Source organism: Ursus maritimus, unplaced genomic scaffold (assembly GCF_017311325.1).
Source record: "Ursus maritimus isolate PB19 unplaced genomic scaffold, ASM1731132v1 scaffold_33, whole genome shotgun sequence".
NCBI classification, from domain to species: domain Eukaryota; kingdom Metazoa; phylum Chordata; class Mammalia; order Carnivora; family Ursidae; genus Ursus; species Ursus maritimus.
Window position 1 is genome coordinate 17,229,055 of NW_024425897.1, and position 18,870 is coordinate 17,247,924.

The 18,870-nt window shown below is 46.9% G+C and overlaps 1 long non-coding RNA gene across 2 annotated transcripts; it reads right to left on the bottom strand.

The window, feature by feature from the left end:
• Positions 1–1,786: 1,786 nt before the first annotated feature.
• Positions 1,787–6,958, bottom strand: LOC103661217. 2 transcript variants are annotated; one of them, XR_568019.2, is made up of 3 exons: positions 5,696–6,958; positions 4,927–5,111; positions 1,787–2,004 (listed from the first exon to the last, which is right to left on the bottom strand). It is a non-coding gene; the product is annotated as an uncharacterized LOC103661217 (long non-coding RNA). The 2 variants fall into 2 exon arrangements; XR_568018.2 differs by having other exon boundaries at positions 4,927–5,126.
• Positions 6,959–18,870: the final 11,912 nt, after the last annotated feature.

Genomic DNA, 18,870 nt, shown 5'->3' on the forward strand with positions numbered 1-18,870 from the left:
AGTGGACTTGCTAGTGCCCGGGTATGTATCCTTTAAAATTACACTAGATATCCCTATATCGGACTCCAAATCGCTGCACCAGTTTGCCTGCCCAGGAATGCATGAAAATGCTGGTCCCACATCCTCACCCATCCTGGGCATCACCAACCTGTTTAATCTTTGCCAATCTGACTGCTGGAAAACTGGCTCATTTTAATTCACATGCATTAGAAGTGCATTTTTTCATGTGTTTATTGGCCACTTATATTTCTTTTATGAGCTGGTTTTCGTGTCCTTTGTACATTTTGTGTTTTGGCTTTGTCTTTTTTATAGAGATATATAAGAGCTTTTTGAATACTAAAGAAATGGTATTTTTCAAATATTTTTCAGGTTTATTGTTTGCATTTGTAATTTTTTTCACCATATAGGAGATTTTAATTTCTGTGTAGTTAGATATATTAATCTTTTCTTTATGGCTTTGGGTTTTGTGTTTGCCTTTTCCTCTCCATGATTATATATATTTTCAGTGACTAATTTTTTTCTCCCTAGCCTTTTTATGGCTTTAATTTTTTAATTGAACATTAATCCATTTAGAATTTATTTTCATGTAAGGAGTGATAGAGGGGTCCAACTTAATTTTTTGGCTTTGAGGGGAACCTGTTTAGACTCCAGGCTTCATGGGGCTGGGGCAGCCACTTAGCAGGAGGCTGGGTAGGGAGCGCTCTCCAAGGGAGGGCCAGTGCTGCTGCTAGCTAGGGCCTTGGCTGCCAGGGGCTGCTAGGACCCAGAGCCGCCAGCCTGGGACACTTGGAGACATGGGGGTGAGCCAAGCACAGAGCCCCTATCACCACAGGCAGAGAGGCCTGTCTGACTTGTCTCCATATTGCAGTGCTTCTCCTGGGCCCCAGCATGTTTGCTAACTGGCCTGTTGTACGGAATGAACTATTTCCACCCCCACTATTGCTGCTGCTGGGGTGCATGTGACTCTGGGACCTTGAGCTCATTCCTTCACCGTTCTGAGCCACACTGTCCCCATCTGTGATCACAATACCTACCTCCATGAGTTGTTTCAAGAGGTTTCTAGAATAAGTGGAAAAATGGGTGTGATTGCACTTGACAAACCCCAGAGAGCTCTGCAGGTAGAGAGTTGAAACTATCAGCCACCTCTTTGCTACTATTACTATGTCTTAGATGTGTCCAGTCTGTAATGACTTTAAGTTGTGAGAATTACAGTTGATTTCCTTGTGGGGCTCAGGGTTTTTTTTTCTTTTTCCTTTTTAACTTGTAATGAGAAAAGGAAGCTTTCTAAACCTTTTTTTCTGAGTAGGTTCTTGTATCCCCCAAAACACTCACTGCTATCCCCAAATCTTGGACACTTGGAAAAATAAAGATGGGTTTGGAATGGGAAGGTCTCTGTCAGGTAGCATCAGGTACCTACATAAAACAGACTGGGGAATTCACTTCTAGTTCATTTGGAATAAAGTCCTGGGCACTCAGGTTTTATTTGATGTTGGATGAGACTTGGGTCTCTTTCATGCCTCAGTTTCTCCCACTTGGTTAAAAAAGAGATCTTACACCAAATAAAATTCAATCTAGAATGGCATGTAGGCTAGTGATTGAAAGGATGGGTTCTAGAATCTGACTTCAAACCCCAGCTCCACCATTTACTAGGTGACTTTGGGCAACTTACATACTTTGCTTGTCACTTCGTGGGTTAGGTGAAAACCTAAGGACCTAAGTACCTGAGTAGCTAGGAGCTTAGAACAGAGCCAAGTACACAGCAAGTGCTTCATAAAAGTACCTGTTATCATCTTCAAAGATTTTATTGGAATTGACAGCCTGTCACATATCGAGGCATCTTTGGTCAATAGTCCTATAGTAGGTGCTGTAGGGAACCAGGGGGAAGGTGGCTATTACAGAAGTTTCAGGGATGGTCCTCAAAGAACATGGAGATCCAGTCTGATAGGAGAGAGGCTGCAAACACACCTGGGAAGAGTGTAGGTCAAGGCCTGCAAACGCCAGCTCCTGTAGGGAGAGGATAGACAGGCATCATTCAGAAGAGATGCGCAATATGTCTGTAAGTAGTAAGTATGTGGCTGTGCATGTTAAATCATTCACCCTTTCTGTTCCACAAAGAAATGCTTTCCCCATTTGTCCCAAAACTCGCTCAGCTAGATTTTCTCATGTTTGGTGGAGGCCTGGCTACAGAGAACTGGTTCTCTGTCATCAGAAAAACACTAGATGTGAATGATAACTGACCACCGAGCCTCAGAACCAGGGGGATGGCAGGGGGCTGTGGGGTCTTGGCAACCGAGAGAGGGTGGCCCATCTCAAAGGGCAACTCGCATGGGGCTAGAGCTCCTACATCTTCAAGAGATGGCAGAAATCAAGATTTTATCCTTTTTGATTTTTCAGAAGTATTTATTATTATTACTTTAAGATTTTTATCCTTTGTTTTAGTGCTGGGTAAGATAATGTGAATATAATATGCTGGCCCACCATGGCATGTCTGTGGGGATGGATTTGACCTCTAGGTCCCAGGTTTGCAACCTCTGCATGTGGCCTGTCCCACAAGAGTGCATAGGTACAAATTAACACACACTACAGAGTTGTCACATTAAAAAGACTGCCTAGCTCAGCAGTTTCATTTGTCCAAGTTGTTAAAGTATTGTCTTTTCACGAAGTCCCCTGTTCTAACCCATAGGCTACCATGATCCCTCCGAAAACTGCCTTTTTGGAAAAGATGAGATTGAAAGTAAAGTATGTGTTCATACACTCTTATGCCCAAAGAAAGATACACAGGGTTTGAAGTCATGGGCAAATCAGTACAGTTGCAATTTTAAATGTTACTTGGTTGAGTGCACCCATGTTCCCACCAGCACTATTCACAACAGCCCAGAGGTGGAAGGAAACCACCCAAATCTCCACCTGTGTTGAATGGATAAGCAAAATGTGGCGTATCCCTACAACAGAATATTTAGCAGTGAGAATGATGTGGCACTGAGCGGTGCTCCAACATGGATGGACCTTGAAAACATCATGCTAAGTGAGAGCAGCCAGCTCCAAAAGACCACATTGTGTGGTTCTATTTATATGAAGTGTATAGAAGAAGCAAAGCCATAGAGACAGAAAGGAGATTAGCGGTTTCCAGGGGTTGGAGGAAAGGGGAACTTGGGTTTAACTGCTATTGGTATGGGGTTTCTTTTAGGGGAGACAAAAATGTTCTAAAATTAGATTGTGGTGATGGTTGCACAACCCTGTGAATATACCAAAAACCATTGAATTATATGGCATGTGAACGATAGCTCCAAAAGCTGTTTAAAGAAAAAGGTTGTATGATTCATTCTTTTGGTGACCTTTGCCCCATACAGGGACAGTATCAGTCACTGTTATCCTCAAATATGAAGGACAGCGATGATACTTATGACCTGTGAACTGCATTGGCAGTTGATTGCCATAGGCAAATATAACTGCAGTTCAGATATTGGGTCCCTGGACCATTATTATGTTATTTACTAATATTGTGTTCCAAATCCATATCTAGCACTATAAACAGTCAGGTTAATTTTAGGTCTGTGAGGACAGGGGAATTTTAAGAATGCCGGTGCCTCTTCCCATAATCTGCCCAGTTCCTGTGAGGGGAAGCTGGGGCCGCCGTGCCACCAGGCCCGAGTCACATGTGAACCCAAAGGATCTTGGCATGCGGCCACAGGTCCATCCTGTTTGCTGCCAGTTGGGGGTTTTGTATGGGGGGTGGTGGGGTTAAGTTTTCTTTTTGACTGTCTGTCAGGCCTCGCCTTCTCCCTCTTCATCCTCAACCCCATCCCTCCCAGAGCACTGCAAAAAGCACTGCAACCCAGCCGTGAGGGTGAACCAAAAGCCCGCGCCATCTCTGTGAGCAAGAGTGAAGGAGGGGAGCCAGGGAGCAAGACAAGCCCCACTTCTGACAGCAGCCTCATCTGCTCCCTCTGAGTGGCCTCCTGTTGTCCTCTCTCTCACTGGCTGCCCGTTTTCCCTCCGTGGAGGGTGTCCTGTGGAGAAAGGCACTGCTCTCCATCCCTCTTGCCAGCTTCCCTCCCCAGGACCATAGAGTCAAAACCATTGTCACCCCTCCCTGCCCCCCAGCACCTTGCCCAGGACTTCAGACCGCACTTGGCCCATCCCCCGAGTTCATATGTTTTTGTTCCCCCTCCTCTTCTCTAAACTCTGAGGTCAGCGCCCCTTCCTACGGCTTATTGCCTGCTCCGTTGTTTCGCTCTGGACTGTCACTTAGCACGCTTCCTGCCTGAATAGGACAAGACCTTCTAATGAAAGTCCCTCTTCACTCTGGGGGCCCTTGACCATTAATGGCCTCTGGAAGCAGATATTGTCTGACTTCCGGGAGCCTGAAGTGCTTGACCTGCACATAATTACAAAATGACCTACCAGACAAGGAAATGTTTGTTTATGCTCCGTCTCTGCCACCCCTCCCACGCTGCTCCCCAAGGGGAGAAGTTTGGCACTGTTGCTTCCCCCACGTCCACTGTGAGTCTTTCCTCTCGCTTCCCATCCTGTCCTCTCCCCTCGGACCTGCCAGCCAGCCAGGTGGTTCGAAGCAGATCGAGTCAGCGTTCTTGCCTAGAACGTGGCTGAGCCATGCAGGTGGACTGCCTCAGCTCAGCCACACCTGCAGCAATGTCTATTGAGCATGCGTGACGAGCCGGGCACTGTGTTATGATGCCGGCTGGAGACCTGTCTGATGTGGTCCTTGCTCTCATGGAGCTTGTAGTTTAGAGGACACGTACTTAATGACAACTGCGACAAGTGTGTTGATGGAAGAGTTCAGGGCACAAGGAAAGCATTTAATGGGAAGACCTGGCCAGTGCTGCTGGGAGGTTGAGAGGGCTAGGGTGCAGTTATTCATGCCTTGGTGGGCCCTTTTCTCATTTAAAAAAAAAAAAAAATTACCTTTTACAATTGCGTTAGTATAAATCCAGGCTAGGTTCATCATTGTATAGTCGTTATTATAGTCACTTTGTTCTTCTGATTTTCAAAGAAATTAAGCATTTTTTCACAGCTCCTAAAGGTATCGTGGACCCAACACACAGTACCTGCTGTGTGTAATGGAGAAATTGGTCCTGGAAAAGGCATCCCTGAGGAGGAGACAGCTGAGTTGAGATCGGAAAAACAAACAGGAGTTAGTTCAGTTGAACTAAGTGTGAAATGAGGTCTAGACAATGGACATAGCATATGCAAAGGCCCTGTGGTAGAAGGAATTAACACTTAAAAGAGCATCAGTGAGGTGTAGTTCAGAGAATAAGGAGAAGCATGGATAAAGTGAAGCTAGAGAGAAGGCAGGACCATATGGGTCATGAAGAATCATAACCTTTGCCCCAGAGCAGTGGAAAATCATTGATAGGTTTCAAGCAGGGGGTGTTGAATGACTCCTGAAGATATCAATAGGAACAGAGTGGCATTCTATAGGACTGGGTTTCCAAAGCCACCTGGAAGAAGCCTCCCAAAGCTTGCAAATCAAAGGACACCCTCTCCAGCCAGCCTGCTGTCCCCAACCCCTGCATGAATGCAAATAATAGTCACCCAGCCTAGAATGCTCAGAGGGAACATTTGGCCTTGGTCTGCAACCCCAAGACCCACAGATGCTGGGAAGAAACTAATAAAACATCAACCTTGAATTTCACTCCTGACTCCACCCTCTTTCCTCTACAAGCGTACGTACCTCCGAGCTGCACTCATGGTTCACATCATTGTTGGCTGCTGTTTAATTTGAGGGGTGAGGAAGTGATGCGGAGGGGGCAGAAGGCTATTTTAGGGAGCCTCAGTTCCTAAAGCATGCTGAGGAATTCATTCATCCTTCCGAATGCCTGCAGTCACACCTGACTCCTGGGGCAGATTCTTTCCTTTTGGCACAGCGGAACTTGGCAGCGACTACGGCATCTTCTAATTTGTTGTCCTGTTTGGCTTGTTTAACCCCACCCCACCCTTGTTCCTGTTTTGTTCGATTTCCTTCCTCTCTTATGCTGGGATTATTCCGCTTACCGTGGGAGAAAAAAAGGTGCATCTTTTCAATCTGTCACCCAGTAGTTGGGTCCCCAAGGTAGCACATGTTGTGACAACGGGCATAGGAGGAGGCGGCCAGTCTTTTCTGTCCCTTTCTGCACTCTGTACACCTGGGTCTGGGTGCCATTTTCATTTTCTGACAAAATCCATTAGCCTCGTTGGGAGATAGTTGATAATTAGTGGATCAACTAGATATAAACTCCTGCAGGCTCTGGACCATGTCTTGTGTTTATTTGTTCTGTATCCCTGCAGCACCCGGAATAAAATCATGTATGGGTTGATTGGACAAATCCAGTATTTCACAGATGAAATATTTCTTGGATCCCATCCTCCCTCTGCTGCCCCAGGCTCTCATCATCTGTTTCTTGGGCTTTTGTAATAATTTCTCGTTTCACCTTCCCACCCATTTCCTAGACTTTTCAAAACATTTGAGCCCATGACTTTCACTTTTTTGACTTAAGTCGGTTTAGTGGGGCTTCTGACATTCAGATTTTCCTGGCCTCTGGGAGGTTGAAGGCGCAGCCCATTCTCACCCATCTTCATATCACCGGTGTCTTTAATAAGGCCTGGCTTTTCATATATTTAACAGTGTGTGTTGAATGAATGAATGAGTGAATGAGTGAAAAGGGAGAACCTCCATAACTGTGCCAGCCTCCAGCTCTCTCTAATCCCCTCCAGGGTGAATTCACGCAAAATTCTTCTAGCTCGTCCTTTACCTGCGGTTACTGCAAAATCTTCCTCAAAGGAGGGATCTAGGAGAGTTGTAACATTAAATGAACCTGAGCAATGCTGCATACTCTTTCCATGTTTTGAGAGTGACCGTGTACTTTGGCATTTAAAAGACATCCCGTGTTTAGAAACCTCTTTAGTTCTCTTTAATATGGAATTTCCCAAACTCATTTGACCATGGAACCCTTGTTTCTCAGGGGATCTTCCAGAACTAGTCTTCCAGGCCTTGCAAGCTTAATATGTATGCCTTGTATCCTTATTTATAAAATATAATAGCACAATGCACGGTGCCTCAGTAGAATTCTCCTAGCCCCTGAAGGTCTGTGTAGATCACCTCTAAGAGCAAATGGTCAGTTCACAAAAACATGCATCAGTTGTGCAGACATGCACAGAAGTGGATATCTCTTTGAAGTCCTGATTTCAGTTTCCTTGGATATATACCCAGAAGTAGGATTGCTGGATCCTATGGTAGTTCTATTTTTAATTTTGTGAGGAATCCTTACACTGGCTTTTCATTTTCAAAATGGCTGCACCATTTTACGTTCCTACCAACAGTGTGCGAGGGTTCGACCTTATCTGCATTCTTGCCAACACCTGTTCTTTTCTGTTCTTCCAATAGCTGCCATCCTAATGGGTGTGAGATGACACCTTATTGTAGTTTTGATTTGCGTTTCTCTTACGATTAGTGATGTTGAGCATCTTTTGATATGCTTCTTGGCCATCTCTGTGTCTTCTTTGGAGAATTGTCTATTCAAGTCTTTTGCCCATTTTGAAATCTGTTTTTTTGGGTTATTTTGTTGTTGAGTTGTAGGAGTTCCTCGTATATTCTGGATATTAACCCCTTATCAGATACATGATTTGCAAATCTTTTCTCTCATTCTGTAGGTTGGCTTTTCACTTTCTCGGTTGTTTCCTTTGATACACGGAAGTTTTTAAGTTTGACGTAGTCCCATTTGCCTGTTTTTGCTTTTGTTGCTTGTGCTTTTGGTGTCATATCTATGAAGTCACTGCCAAATCCAATGTCTGGAAGCTTTTCCCTTTTCTTCTAGGAGTTTTATAGGTTTGGGGCTTGCATTTAAGACTTTAATCCATGTTAAGTTAATTTTTGTATATGGTGTGAGGTAAGGGTTCAACTTTGTTCTTTCGCGTGTAGCTGTCCAGTTTCTCCAGCACCACTTGTTGAAGAGACTGTCCTTTCCCCATTGTGTAGGTAATTACTGATTTTTATACCAAAGCTGAAATGCACAAGGATAGCAGTGGTAGTAGTGAAAGACGGATCTATCAGCATTATCTGGGCCCTAGGGACATCTTTCAACTAACTCTCCTCCCCAGACCTGGTTTGTCTGGGAGTAGGAAACTTGGGGACTGGCCAGGTGAATGTTGGAAAAGCTCGTAGGTGATCCAATAGGCACTCCTCTTATTCTGGTTAAAAACCTAGAACCAGCAGAGAAAAGAAATAATCAAACTGGTTAGAATGGTCACTCTGCAATGTAGAGTCACCTTGCCCACAGGTGTCCTCTTTCTAAATGTTGGACTCTGTTCTTTACTGGGTTTTCTCAAAGCAGGGCACACCTGTGAGCCATCAGAGGTTTGCAGATCCAGCTGCCCAGGTCCTGATGAGGAGGTGTCGGCTGTCCCATACCTGGACAGGTGGGAAAGCATCCCGAACATCTGCCTACAGTCTGCACACCCATTTGAATGGCCATCTCGGGGAGAGGGGAGGATGAACAGCTGGAGGGAGGTGGGGAAGGAAGGACAGACAGCTCCTCTGCGTGGAAGGCAGCAAGCACAGATGTTTGCAGCAGCAGATGGCAGACTGCCGCAGAGCCGTCCACAGTACCCTCGGCCAGCAAGGGGAAAGGAGAGGGAGAGGGAGGCTGGCCAGGCGCCTCTGGAGCCACAGTCTTGAACAGCAGCGGCCGCCTCTGTGTACGTGGTGCGCACATCTGCTCCTCCCCTCCCAAGTATTGATCCAACAGCAAGAGTATATAGGCCTCGTGGAGAGCCAGGTCTAGCTGCAGGCTTACGAGTGCTCTTAAACAATTGTTGCCTCGGGGTTCTGCTGCGGTGTTTCTGAATACCCACTCAACCTGCTGCCTGCCAAGCTTTCACATGGCCACTAAGTGGAGGAGGAAGCAGCCCGGGGCATCCAGCATTTCCTCTTGGAAAAGGCTGCTGCACAGGCCACTTAGCCCTTCAGAACCACAAACCAAGGCCCCTTCAGATCAGGTGGAGGAAGAAGGAGGCCGAGAGATGGAGCCTGAGCTGCCTGGGTATAACGGAGGTTCTTTCCCTTACCGTCAGTGAAGGCATTGCTCCTCGGGGCGGGAGGGGAGCGGGGGGAGCAGGGGGTGGCAGACACCACTACCACCCTCGTGTGCTCACGGCAGAGCATCTCTTTCCCCATGAGCTCTGCCGTACTTCAGGATCCTCCTCAACCCGGCTCTTCGGGAGGCTACCACCAGCTGGCTGGTGTGGGCCCTGGAGAGGGAGAGGGAGAGGGAGAGCTGCCTTGTAGAGTACCAGTCCTGGCGCTGCCTCCGTGGTCTCTGTGTCTCTGGAGGAGTCCCCCTGCCCTTGGGATCTTAGTTGTCCCAGCTGGAAGAAACAAAAGCCACTGCACACTGGGCTGAACCTTGAAGAGGTGATTTGAGAAGCCACAGGGGTACACAGGGGCTGGAGCGCAAGTCCAATGTTCACTGCTCCTGAGTTCTTTCCCAGCCTTAGTGTGGAACCTGGAAAATGTGGGGAGTCATCTACACTACATTGCAAGGGAAGGTGCAGGGTGGGTGGGCGGGCTTGTGGCCAGTGTCACGAGTGACCAGGGAATCACAGCAGTGACAATAAAAGCCAACCCCTGATCTGAGCACTCTACCGTGTAAGTAAGTCCTTCAGCCCTCCCCACCACCCCATGACGTAACTACTAGAATCCTTCCTCTTGGACACAAGATGAAGCAGCCTCAGCCAGGCTGAGTAACTCGTCCACACAGCTGCCACTACTATTACTATTACTGGTGCTGCTGCTGCTGCTACTACAAGACTGGGATCAGAGCCCAGCATCCTGGGTTCAAAGTCCATGCCTCTAACCACTAAGTCTTGCTACAAGACAAACAGGAAAACAAACCCATTTTTTATTCACCGGACTGACAAACAGTAGGTTTGATACTGTTGAGCCCTGATGAGGCTGCACCTGATTACCTCCAGGAAGGACTGCGGGGCCAGGATTGAGCCAGAAGTTGGGGGCATTGTCCTCTTGTCCATGTTTGTTTTGTAGTGCAGAATACAGTTCCATGGTACTGGGGCTCATAACTCATTAAAGAGAGGAGAGTGAAGAGGGTCAGGGAAGAGAACCAAATATAAAGACAGACAGAAGGTCCTCAGAAGCCAGAACCACCTTGAACATGACCTCTGGGCTGCCAAAACCCAGCCGGCTTCAGGCCTTTGGGGAGCTTTTTCTTTTTTCCAGCACGCAGGACTCGCATGTTCCAGGCGCTGTGTCAGGCTCTTTGCTCTTTCCACGCAAGCCCAGGGTGTGCCCTAACGCTCCGTCCCCACTGCCGTCCCCAGTCTGGGTGACCCTGTGGCACTGAGGTCACGGCCGCAGCCAGGGAGGAGCCGGTTCACCCCTCAGCTCTGATCTGTGATGGGCCGTTCCCCCAGAGCAGCTGCTACAACAACATTTACTTTGTACAGCGGCCAAGGGAGAGGGAGAGAGGGAGAGCAAGAGCGAGTGAGCGCGCGCCTACCCCATTCCAAACCGTTTCTGACAAAATCTGGCACTCCTGGTTCTAATCAAAATGCTGAACTTTGGAACAAATTAACATTCCACAGCCCTCGCAGGGAAGGAGAAATTCAGCCGAGACACACTTCAGTTCACAACCACAACAAAAATAGCTTCTCCCGGGGAAGACACACTCTGCTAACAAGGTCACTTTTGTTTTGCTTCCCCTGCCATCTGGCTGAGTGGCACCAGGGGCTGGATTTGGTACCGGCTCATTCTGCCGAGAGTGGCTGGGAGCCGGGTGGTACTGCAGACGGCTTCTCAGCCTCCTGGCAAAGGGTGCCGGCGCAAAGTTACCTTCAGACGTCCCCCAGCAAGCACGCGGGCAGATGGAGCCCCGGTTTCACCCAGCCCGACTCTGCTCTGAGCTCCGAGTGTGCAGAAGGTGTGACACCAGCAGACAGCAACAAGCAGGTGGGAATCAGAGGAGAGCGAAAAACACGACAGGATGGGAAAGCTATCTTCGTCTCGAAAAACATTCCAGAACCCGATGTAATGCTCGCTCCGGAGAGTTGGAAGTCTCAGTTCCAGAAGGCGAACAAAGAAGCATGATTTTGGTGTTTTTTTTTTTTTCTTTCTTTCTTTTCTTTTTTTTTTTCCTCTTTCCTTGTACTTCTAAGACTCCACCTCCTTCAGTTCTTGATCGGGGGTGTTCCATAACCTTCCTTGACTCAGTTTCCTCATGTGTAGCGTAGAAATCCCCTGCATAGACCCCAGGCAGTGGTTAAGAGTGTGGGAAGAGGAGGTAGCGGTAATTGCCTGGGGGTACATGGCTGGCTGGGGCTCTCAGAGAACTGGGGTGCACTCAGACCTTTGTGGCCCAGGAGGGTGCTCATGGAGTGGGTCCAGTAAGACCCCTTAACAGCGCTCTGCAGGACTTCTGCACACGTACATGGTTTGCCCACAGTTACTCTGTAAGGCCTCGACCTGGCTCCTGAGCACAGCGTTTGAATGATAAAGACGCTGCGGCTTCTACTCTCCCAATGACATCTGACAAAGGATTAAAAGGTTGGGAAGAGCCCTGAAGCCATTCGCAAGCATTCATTGGTATTAGGAGTGAGCCCCCCTCGGCTGCTGGTACACAAGGGGTTTGCCACCCCCCACCCCTCAGTTGCATGGGCAAGCCTTTGCACTGGCCCCAGCGGGGAATATCAGGGGCAGGCCACTGCTCCGCTCTGGCCCAGGACCTGTCTATCTGCTTCCTTCTGTTAGGCTGTCTCTGCCCACCTGCCTTGGTGGCCCCCCAGATTTCAGGAGAACTTTGTTTACTCAGAGGTCCCCCAGAAACCACCTGCTCTTTCACGTCTATGGAACACATACTTACTGAGTATTAATTGTATGCCAGGCAGTGTGCTCGGCTCTTGGGATGAAGCAAAGAAGGAAGGAGATGAAGCTCTTGCCCCCAGAGGGCTTTCAGCCTAGTGGGGAGCTAGACATTTAACTCAAACAACGGGATGGGGTGGGATTGGGCCAGAGATTGACTTTCTAGGTCAAGAAATACAGGTCACTGGAACATCTTGGAACAGGAAAGAACTCTGGTGCCTCCAGAATTTTCTACCCCAAATACACATACCAATATCTTGTCTCCAAGCTAAGTTTAAAATAAAACTTTACATGACTTTGAGGAAATGAGAGTGTTCTAAATCAAAGACTGCATGAGGGAGTTGATGGAGATTGGGGCCAGTGGCCAAAGCCTCTTAAAGGCCCTCCTGGACCCCTGCCCCTGAGAGGACTTGGATCCTGCCACAAAGGAAAGGTAGGGACCTCGTGCACTTGGAGGTCACGGGCCAGGGGAGAGCAAGCAGCATGCCAGGAGAGGGGACAGGGGAGGCCCGGTCTGGAGGACAGAATTTCTGAAGCAGGACTTGTGGGTCACCTGTAACAGGATTATCTCAGGGACTTGTTGCCAGTGCAGAAGCCTGGGTCCATCTCAGACTTCCAGAGTCAGCATCTCCGGGCCGGGAGCTTGGAATCTGCTTTATGGGAAAGCAGCTGGGGGAATAGTTCATGCACGGGGCTTCATAGTCCACAGTCAGGATTTTATCCTGACTTTCTGGATTTTATCCTGAAGGCAAGGGAGGCCATTGAAGGTCTTGGAAAAAGAAATGATGCAGTCCATTTTAGAGATGTTGCCCTGCCTCTTGGGTAGCAGCTGAGTGGAGTGGGACATGCGGGGAGGTGGACAGACCATGTGGATGACCAGGCCCTAAGTCTACTCTGCCTCCCTCATCCCTTTGCTTCCCGCCAGTAGCCCTGGATAGACTAGCTCCTGACTTCGGTAACCAGTCCCGGGGCACCGGCCGGATTCTCCCTGGTCATCTAGGCCCTCATGTGGTGGCTGCCTGGACCCCAGTGTGGCAGGTGGATTGACCCTGGCCCTCGGATTGTTCACTACTCCTTTAACATGTCACACAGTCACTCGCTGTCACCGTAGCAATTGGTCATCCAGGGCAAACTGTCACCTCACCTGTCCGGAATGGTTTAGACAGCATTAGGCCCAAGAATGGGGAGACCCTTTCAGTGATTCTCATGGTTCTCTCTGGCCCTGCGAGTCTGTAACATGAGCTTAGGTTGGTAGGGAATCAGCCCCTGAGACTCTCACCTCTCAATAGTCACACTCCTCACACCGATCCAGGTGGCCCCACTGGGGCTCCTGGTTTGAAGACAGACTAATGAGGATCCAAGTATCTCAACTCATCCCAGTCAGAGGCTGTGCCAAGTGGCTCTTGATGCAGGCCGATGCTTACCAAAACCAGCCTCTCTGTCTCAGGTAAATGACAAATTTTTCACTCTCACTGCGTTTTCAAAGAGAGGCTGACAGAGGGAACGTTGCGAATCACAATCAGAGTTTCCTGCCGCAGAGCACACAAGATGAGAATTGATCTCAAACCTTTTACTGTCATCATTTACTGAGTGCTGGAAAGACATACGCATAAGTCAGCAGAGAAAAACTCAGAATCCCAGTCTCTGGCTGCCTGTCAGCAAAACGCCCAGATAATGTCGCCTGCTGAAACAGCAGGATCAAGCCGCAACCCAGCCAAGCCTCCTTGGGCTCGAGAAATAGCATGGAGATCTTTACCTCTGCCTTCCTTATTCCTTTAATCAACGTTATTGAGGTATAATTTGCCCACAAGAAACGGTATCCATTTCTAGTGTACTGATCGATGTTTTGACAAATGTCTACACCCAGATAACCATCACCTCAATCAGAGTGTAGACTATTTACTATTTCTATCTCCAGAATCCCTTCCAGCCTCTCTGAGGTCAGTCCTCCTTTCACCTCTGGCTTCAGGCAACCACTGATCTGCTTTCTGTCACTGTAGTTCTACGATTTTTATAATTTCATATAACGGACTCAGACAGTATGTACTCTTGTGTCTGACTGCCCTTATTGGTTTTTGAGATTCAGCCACAACCCTGTAAATATCAGTAGCTTGTTTCCTTTTATTGTGAGTAGTTCCCCACAATTTGTTTATCTGTTCACCTGTTGTTGGACATTTGGGCTGTGTCCAGGTTTGGGATATTATGAATAAAGCTGTTATTATAAACACTTGTGTAAAGTCTCTGTGTGGACACATGGTTTCATTTCTCTGGTGCAGATACTTAAAAGCAGCTGCTTTGTATGGTAGGTATATATTTACTTTCTAAGAAACCGCCAGGCCTTTTCCCAAAGTAGATGCACCATGTTTACCTTCCCACCAACAGTGGTAAGAGTTCTAGTGGCCCCACATCCTAGCCAACACTTGGTGGTGTCAGTCTTCTAATTTATTTACTTATTTTTTAAAGATTTTATTTATTTATTAGAGAAGGAGCACAAGTGGTGGGAGAGGGAGACAAGCAGACTCCACGCTGGTCAGTTTTTGTATATGTTATGTAGTAAGGTTTGATGTTTATTTTTGCCATGTAGGAATTTGTCCCAGCACCATTTGTTGGGAGATATTTTTGTCCTTATCAAATTACCTTGGTGCCTTTATCAAAAATCCATCAGCCATATACTTATGGGCGTATCTCTGAACTCTCTGTGCTGTTCCATTGATCTGTGTCTAGCTTTTCAATGAATGCCCCATGATCAGGTAAGTACTCCAGCTTTGTTCTCTTTTAAAAATTGTTTAATCTATTCTAGGACATTTGCATTTCCACATACATTTTAGGATGAGCTTGTTTCTCTGTAGAAACTCTGTTGGAATTTCGGTTGGTGTCATGTTGAATTGACCTATTTGGGGAGAATCAACAACTTAGCAATTTGATTCCTCCCATCCATGAACATGGTACATTGTCCCATTTATTTTAGTCTTTTAAATTTTCTTTCAGCAGTGTTTTGTAGTTTTCATTATTTAGGTTTTATACACACTTGGAAAAACTTATTTCATGTTTTTTTTGTATTATAAATGGAATTGTATTTTTTTTTAAAGATTTTTTATTTATTTATTCTAAAGAGAGACAGCCAGTGAGAGAGGGAACACAAGCAGGGGGAGTGGGAGAGGAAGAAGCAGGCTCATAGCAGAGGAGCCTGATGTGGGGCCCGATCCCACAACGCCGGGATCACGCCCTGAGCCAAAGGCAGACGCTTAACCGCTGTGCCACCCAGGCGCCCCCTTGGAATTGTATTTTTTATTTGCTTCCAGTTGTTCATTGCCTCCTCCTGCTCCTACTCCTCGTCTTCCTTCTTTTTTAGTTATTGCTTCCTTCCTGGTTGTAACCTGACACTAAAGTCTTAAATACATCTTCTTATCATTGACACTACTCATATGCAGGGTTTGAAAAGATCTTAGTTGATGGTTTGGTCAAAAATTGGCATTGGTGCAGTCCTACATATTGCCTCTTTTTTCAGAATTTATGGCAGCTCTGGGCATAATTCTCGTCTCATGAATCGTCTTCTATCACTTTCTGTCACTTTCCTCTTTTTTCTCACCTCCTCCATAGAGCCTTCAAGAAAGATGTGACAGGTTCTCTGATATTTTCTCAACATTGTATCTTTCTGTTTCATCACCACATTGATTGAAACAGTTACCCACTTGATTTTTCAGAATGAAGGGACTTTACATTATTTAACTCCCGTATGCCTGTATTCATTTCCTAGGGCTGCTCTAACGAAGTACCACAAGCTGGGTGGCTTGAAACAGCAGAAGTTTATTTCCTCGCAGTTCTGGAGGCCAGTGATCTAAAATCAGGGTGTTGGCAGGGCCACGTTCCCTCTGACACCTGTAGGGAGAATCCTTCCTTGCTCATCCCACTTCTGGTGGTTCTTAGCAATTCTTGGCATTCCTTGGCTTGTAACCTCATACCTCAATTTCTGCTTCCATCCTCACATGGCATTCAGATGGTGTGTTTCTGTGTTTCTTCTTGTCAAGACACCAGTCATATTGGATTAAGGGCCCACATACTCCAGTATGACCTCATCTTAACTAACTACATCTGCAGTGACCCTATTTCCAAATAAGGTCACATTCTCCAGTATTGGAGATTAGGACTTCAACATATCTTTTGGGGGTGGGGGGGACACAATTCAAAACATAACAGTGTCTTAACTCTTTCTTTGTCTCAAATATTCTTCCTCATTTTTTTCTCTTAAAGAGTTACCTGGAGGACCCAGTTCAGAATTCACCTTCTCAGTTATTTTTCCTGAATATCCTAGAAGAAGTGAATTGCTTCTTTTCCTATCTTTATAGCATTTTTGCATTTCTTTCAGGCAGCCTGTCACACTGTGTGCAACCTGAGAGCAGAAGTCACTTTATTCATCTGGGAATAGAGCTGAGAGTCCCAGAATCCCATATAGACTTCCTCTGTGGTGTAGCCATTCCCACCATGGATGTTTCAGGCACATATTCAAATAATCTCTAGTCTCTAGATTTGTAGATTAATGAAAAAGGTGAGGAAGCTTTGGGGATTCTGTGTTATTTAATTTTCTATCTTAAGACTATTATCATTAGGAAGTACTCTGGGTAACATTTGGGGGTCCTATCTAAATGTCTTTTTATGTAAAATTACTTTTTCTGGTTGACTAGCTTATGTTCAAAATATAAGATAAAAATAGTCTTTTAATGTAAATACAGTATCCCTGAGTTTCTCAGCCTTGGCACTATTGATACTCTGGGCTAGATTATTCTTTGTTGCAGGGAGGCTGTCCTGTGTGTTGTAGGATGTCGAGCAGCGTCCCGACTTCTGTCTAATAGATGCCAGGAACACCTGCGACGACCAGAAGTGTCACATTGCCAAGCATCCCCTGGGGGACAGAGTCACCCCCACAATCACCGTTGAGAGCCACCATAGACTCTCCTAAGGCAACTGAAAATCTTAATGTAAATGTTGTAAAAATCATCCAAATTTCTCTTTAGTTTGCTTTCTTGTTAACACTCTCCTTGGCTTTGAGGCCCCTCTGCAGCGAGACCACTGGCTCAGTGAGTAGATTGCGTGGCTCAGCTTTTCCTCACTCCTTCCTCTCTGCATCTGGAGCCTGTGGGTGGCCTCATTCACGCAGAGGGAAAAATTAATGCCCCTGCTTATCATAAAGACTCAAGGACTCAACGAGGGAGAGAAACCAAGCCAGTGCTCAGGCATGCAGAGCCGTGTTAACTTCATTCTCGACACCCCAGAATCTTCCAGAGCCCTTGCTGAGTTCTTCCCAGAGTCATTGAACTAGAAGGAATAAGATTGTGGTTTTAGAAGAAAGACCAAAAACCAGAGCTGGAAATCATCCGGAGGAAATTTAAAAACAGTATGTGGAAGGGAGGGTTGGGGAGGACTGAGGCCGTGGCCGGGAGCTTTCCAGAACCAGAGCTACTTCCTGCCGTGGCTTCCAAATGTGGTCAGAGGGGAAGCCGCCCTCACGGGGCTGGCAGAGCAGGCCGGGACCCTAGTCAGTGTGAGTTCAGGCCTGTGGCTGGGGGAAGGGGGAAGGCAGGGCCGACTGTTTGGAAGTGGCTGTGAGTCTGCCTACTTTCCACACAAACACTTCTCTTAGACTTTCAGTTTGAGAGCTGCCGTGTGTGTGTGGGGGGGGGGGCGTTCAAAGGTCCCCCTCTTCTGATTGACTGGCAGCTGTCCCCATGGAATTGGGAGCAAGTCGCATCTGAGTGGAGACCCTGCCTTGGGCTTTGGGGTCTGCTCTGTGACGTAAACCCTTCCAGCTGTAGGACCGATAATGTGCTGAAGCAGGAAGCTGTTCCTCTCATCCTTTTAGAAAATGAGGTAAAGGTCACATAACATAAAGTTAACCACTTTAGAGAATATAATGCACGTGTATTTACTATACCAGTGTTGTGTAACATCACCCAATCAGTCCTGGAACATTTTCGCCATCCCCAGAGAAACCCCGTACCCGCTGTGTGGGCACTCCCCATTCTCCCCTTCCCCAGCCCCTGGCAACCAGTCTCCTTTCTGTCTCTGTGGATTTCCTTATTTGGGACATTTTGTATAAATGGAATGATTCTATATGTGACTTTCTGTGCTTGGCTTTCTTACACTTAGTGTATGTGTTGGAGGTCCATCCGTGCTGGTAGCAGGTATCTGTACTGCGTTCCTTCTTATGGCTGAGTGATATTCTGTTGTAGAGAGACCACATTTTGTGTATCCGCTCATCTGTTGATGGACATTTGGGTTACTTCTTCTGCCTTTTGGCTATCATGAAGAATGCTTCTAACAACATTTGTGTTTCTCATACTTAAAAAAAATTGTAAAACATACATAAAAATATGCCATCCTAACCATTTAAAAGTGTACAGTTCAGTGGCACTGATTCCATTCATAATGATGTGCCACCATCACCACAGTCTGCTTGCACATCTTTTCTGTCACCCCCAAAGGATATCTCACGCCCATTAAGCAACAACTCCCTAAGCCCCCGACTCTAGCCCCTGGTCATCTCCGCTGTACTCTCGGACTGCGAATTTGCCTACGTGGGAGAATTCATGCAGGTGGAATCATATACCATGTGTGTTCGTGGGTCTGGCTTCTTTCAGTGAGCACCACATCTTCAGGGTCCAACCAGGTTGCAGCGGGTGTCAGTCCTTCATTCCTTTTTACGTCTGGATAATATCCCATTGTACAGAAGCATCCCATTTTGTTTACGCATTTATCTGTCGATGGACATCTGGGTTGCTTCCACCTTTGGGCTCTCGTGCCCAGAACTGCTGTGAACATTCGTGTCTTTTACAGGCAGTTGAGGAGTGTCTGTAGGCCTTAGCATAATGTCCTAACTCCTCAGCATGACACTCCTCATGAGGCCTTCTGTTCCCCCATCCATGGGGCATAACTGCATTATGGCCTAGTCACACAGAACACCTTACAATTGCTGGAATTAGACTCCCTATCCTTCCACCCCGGTG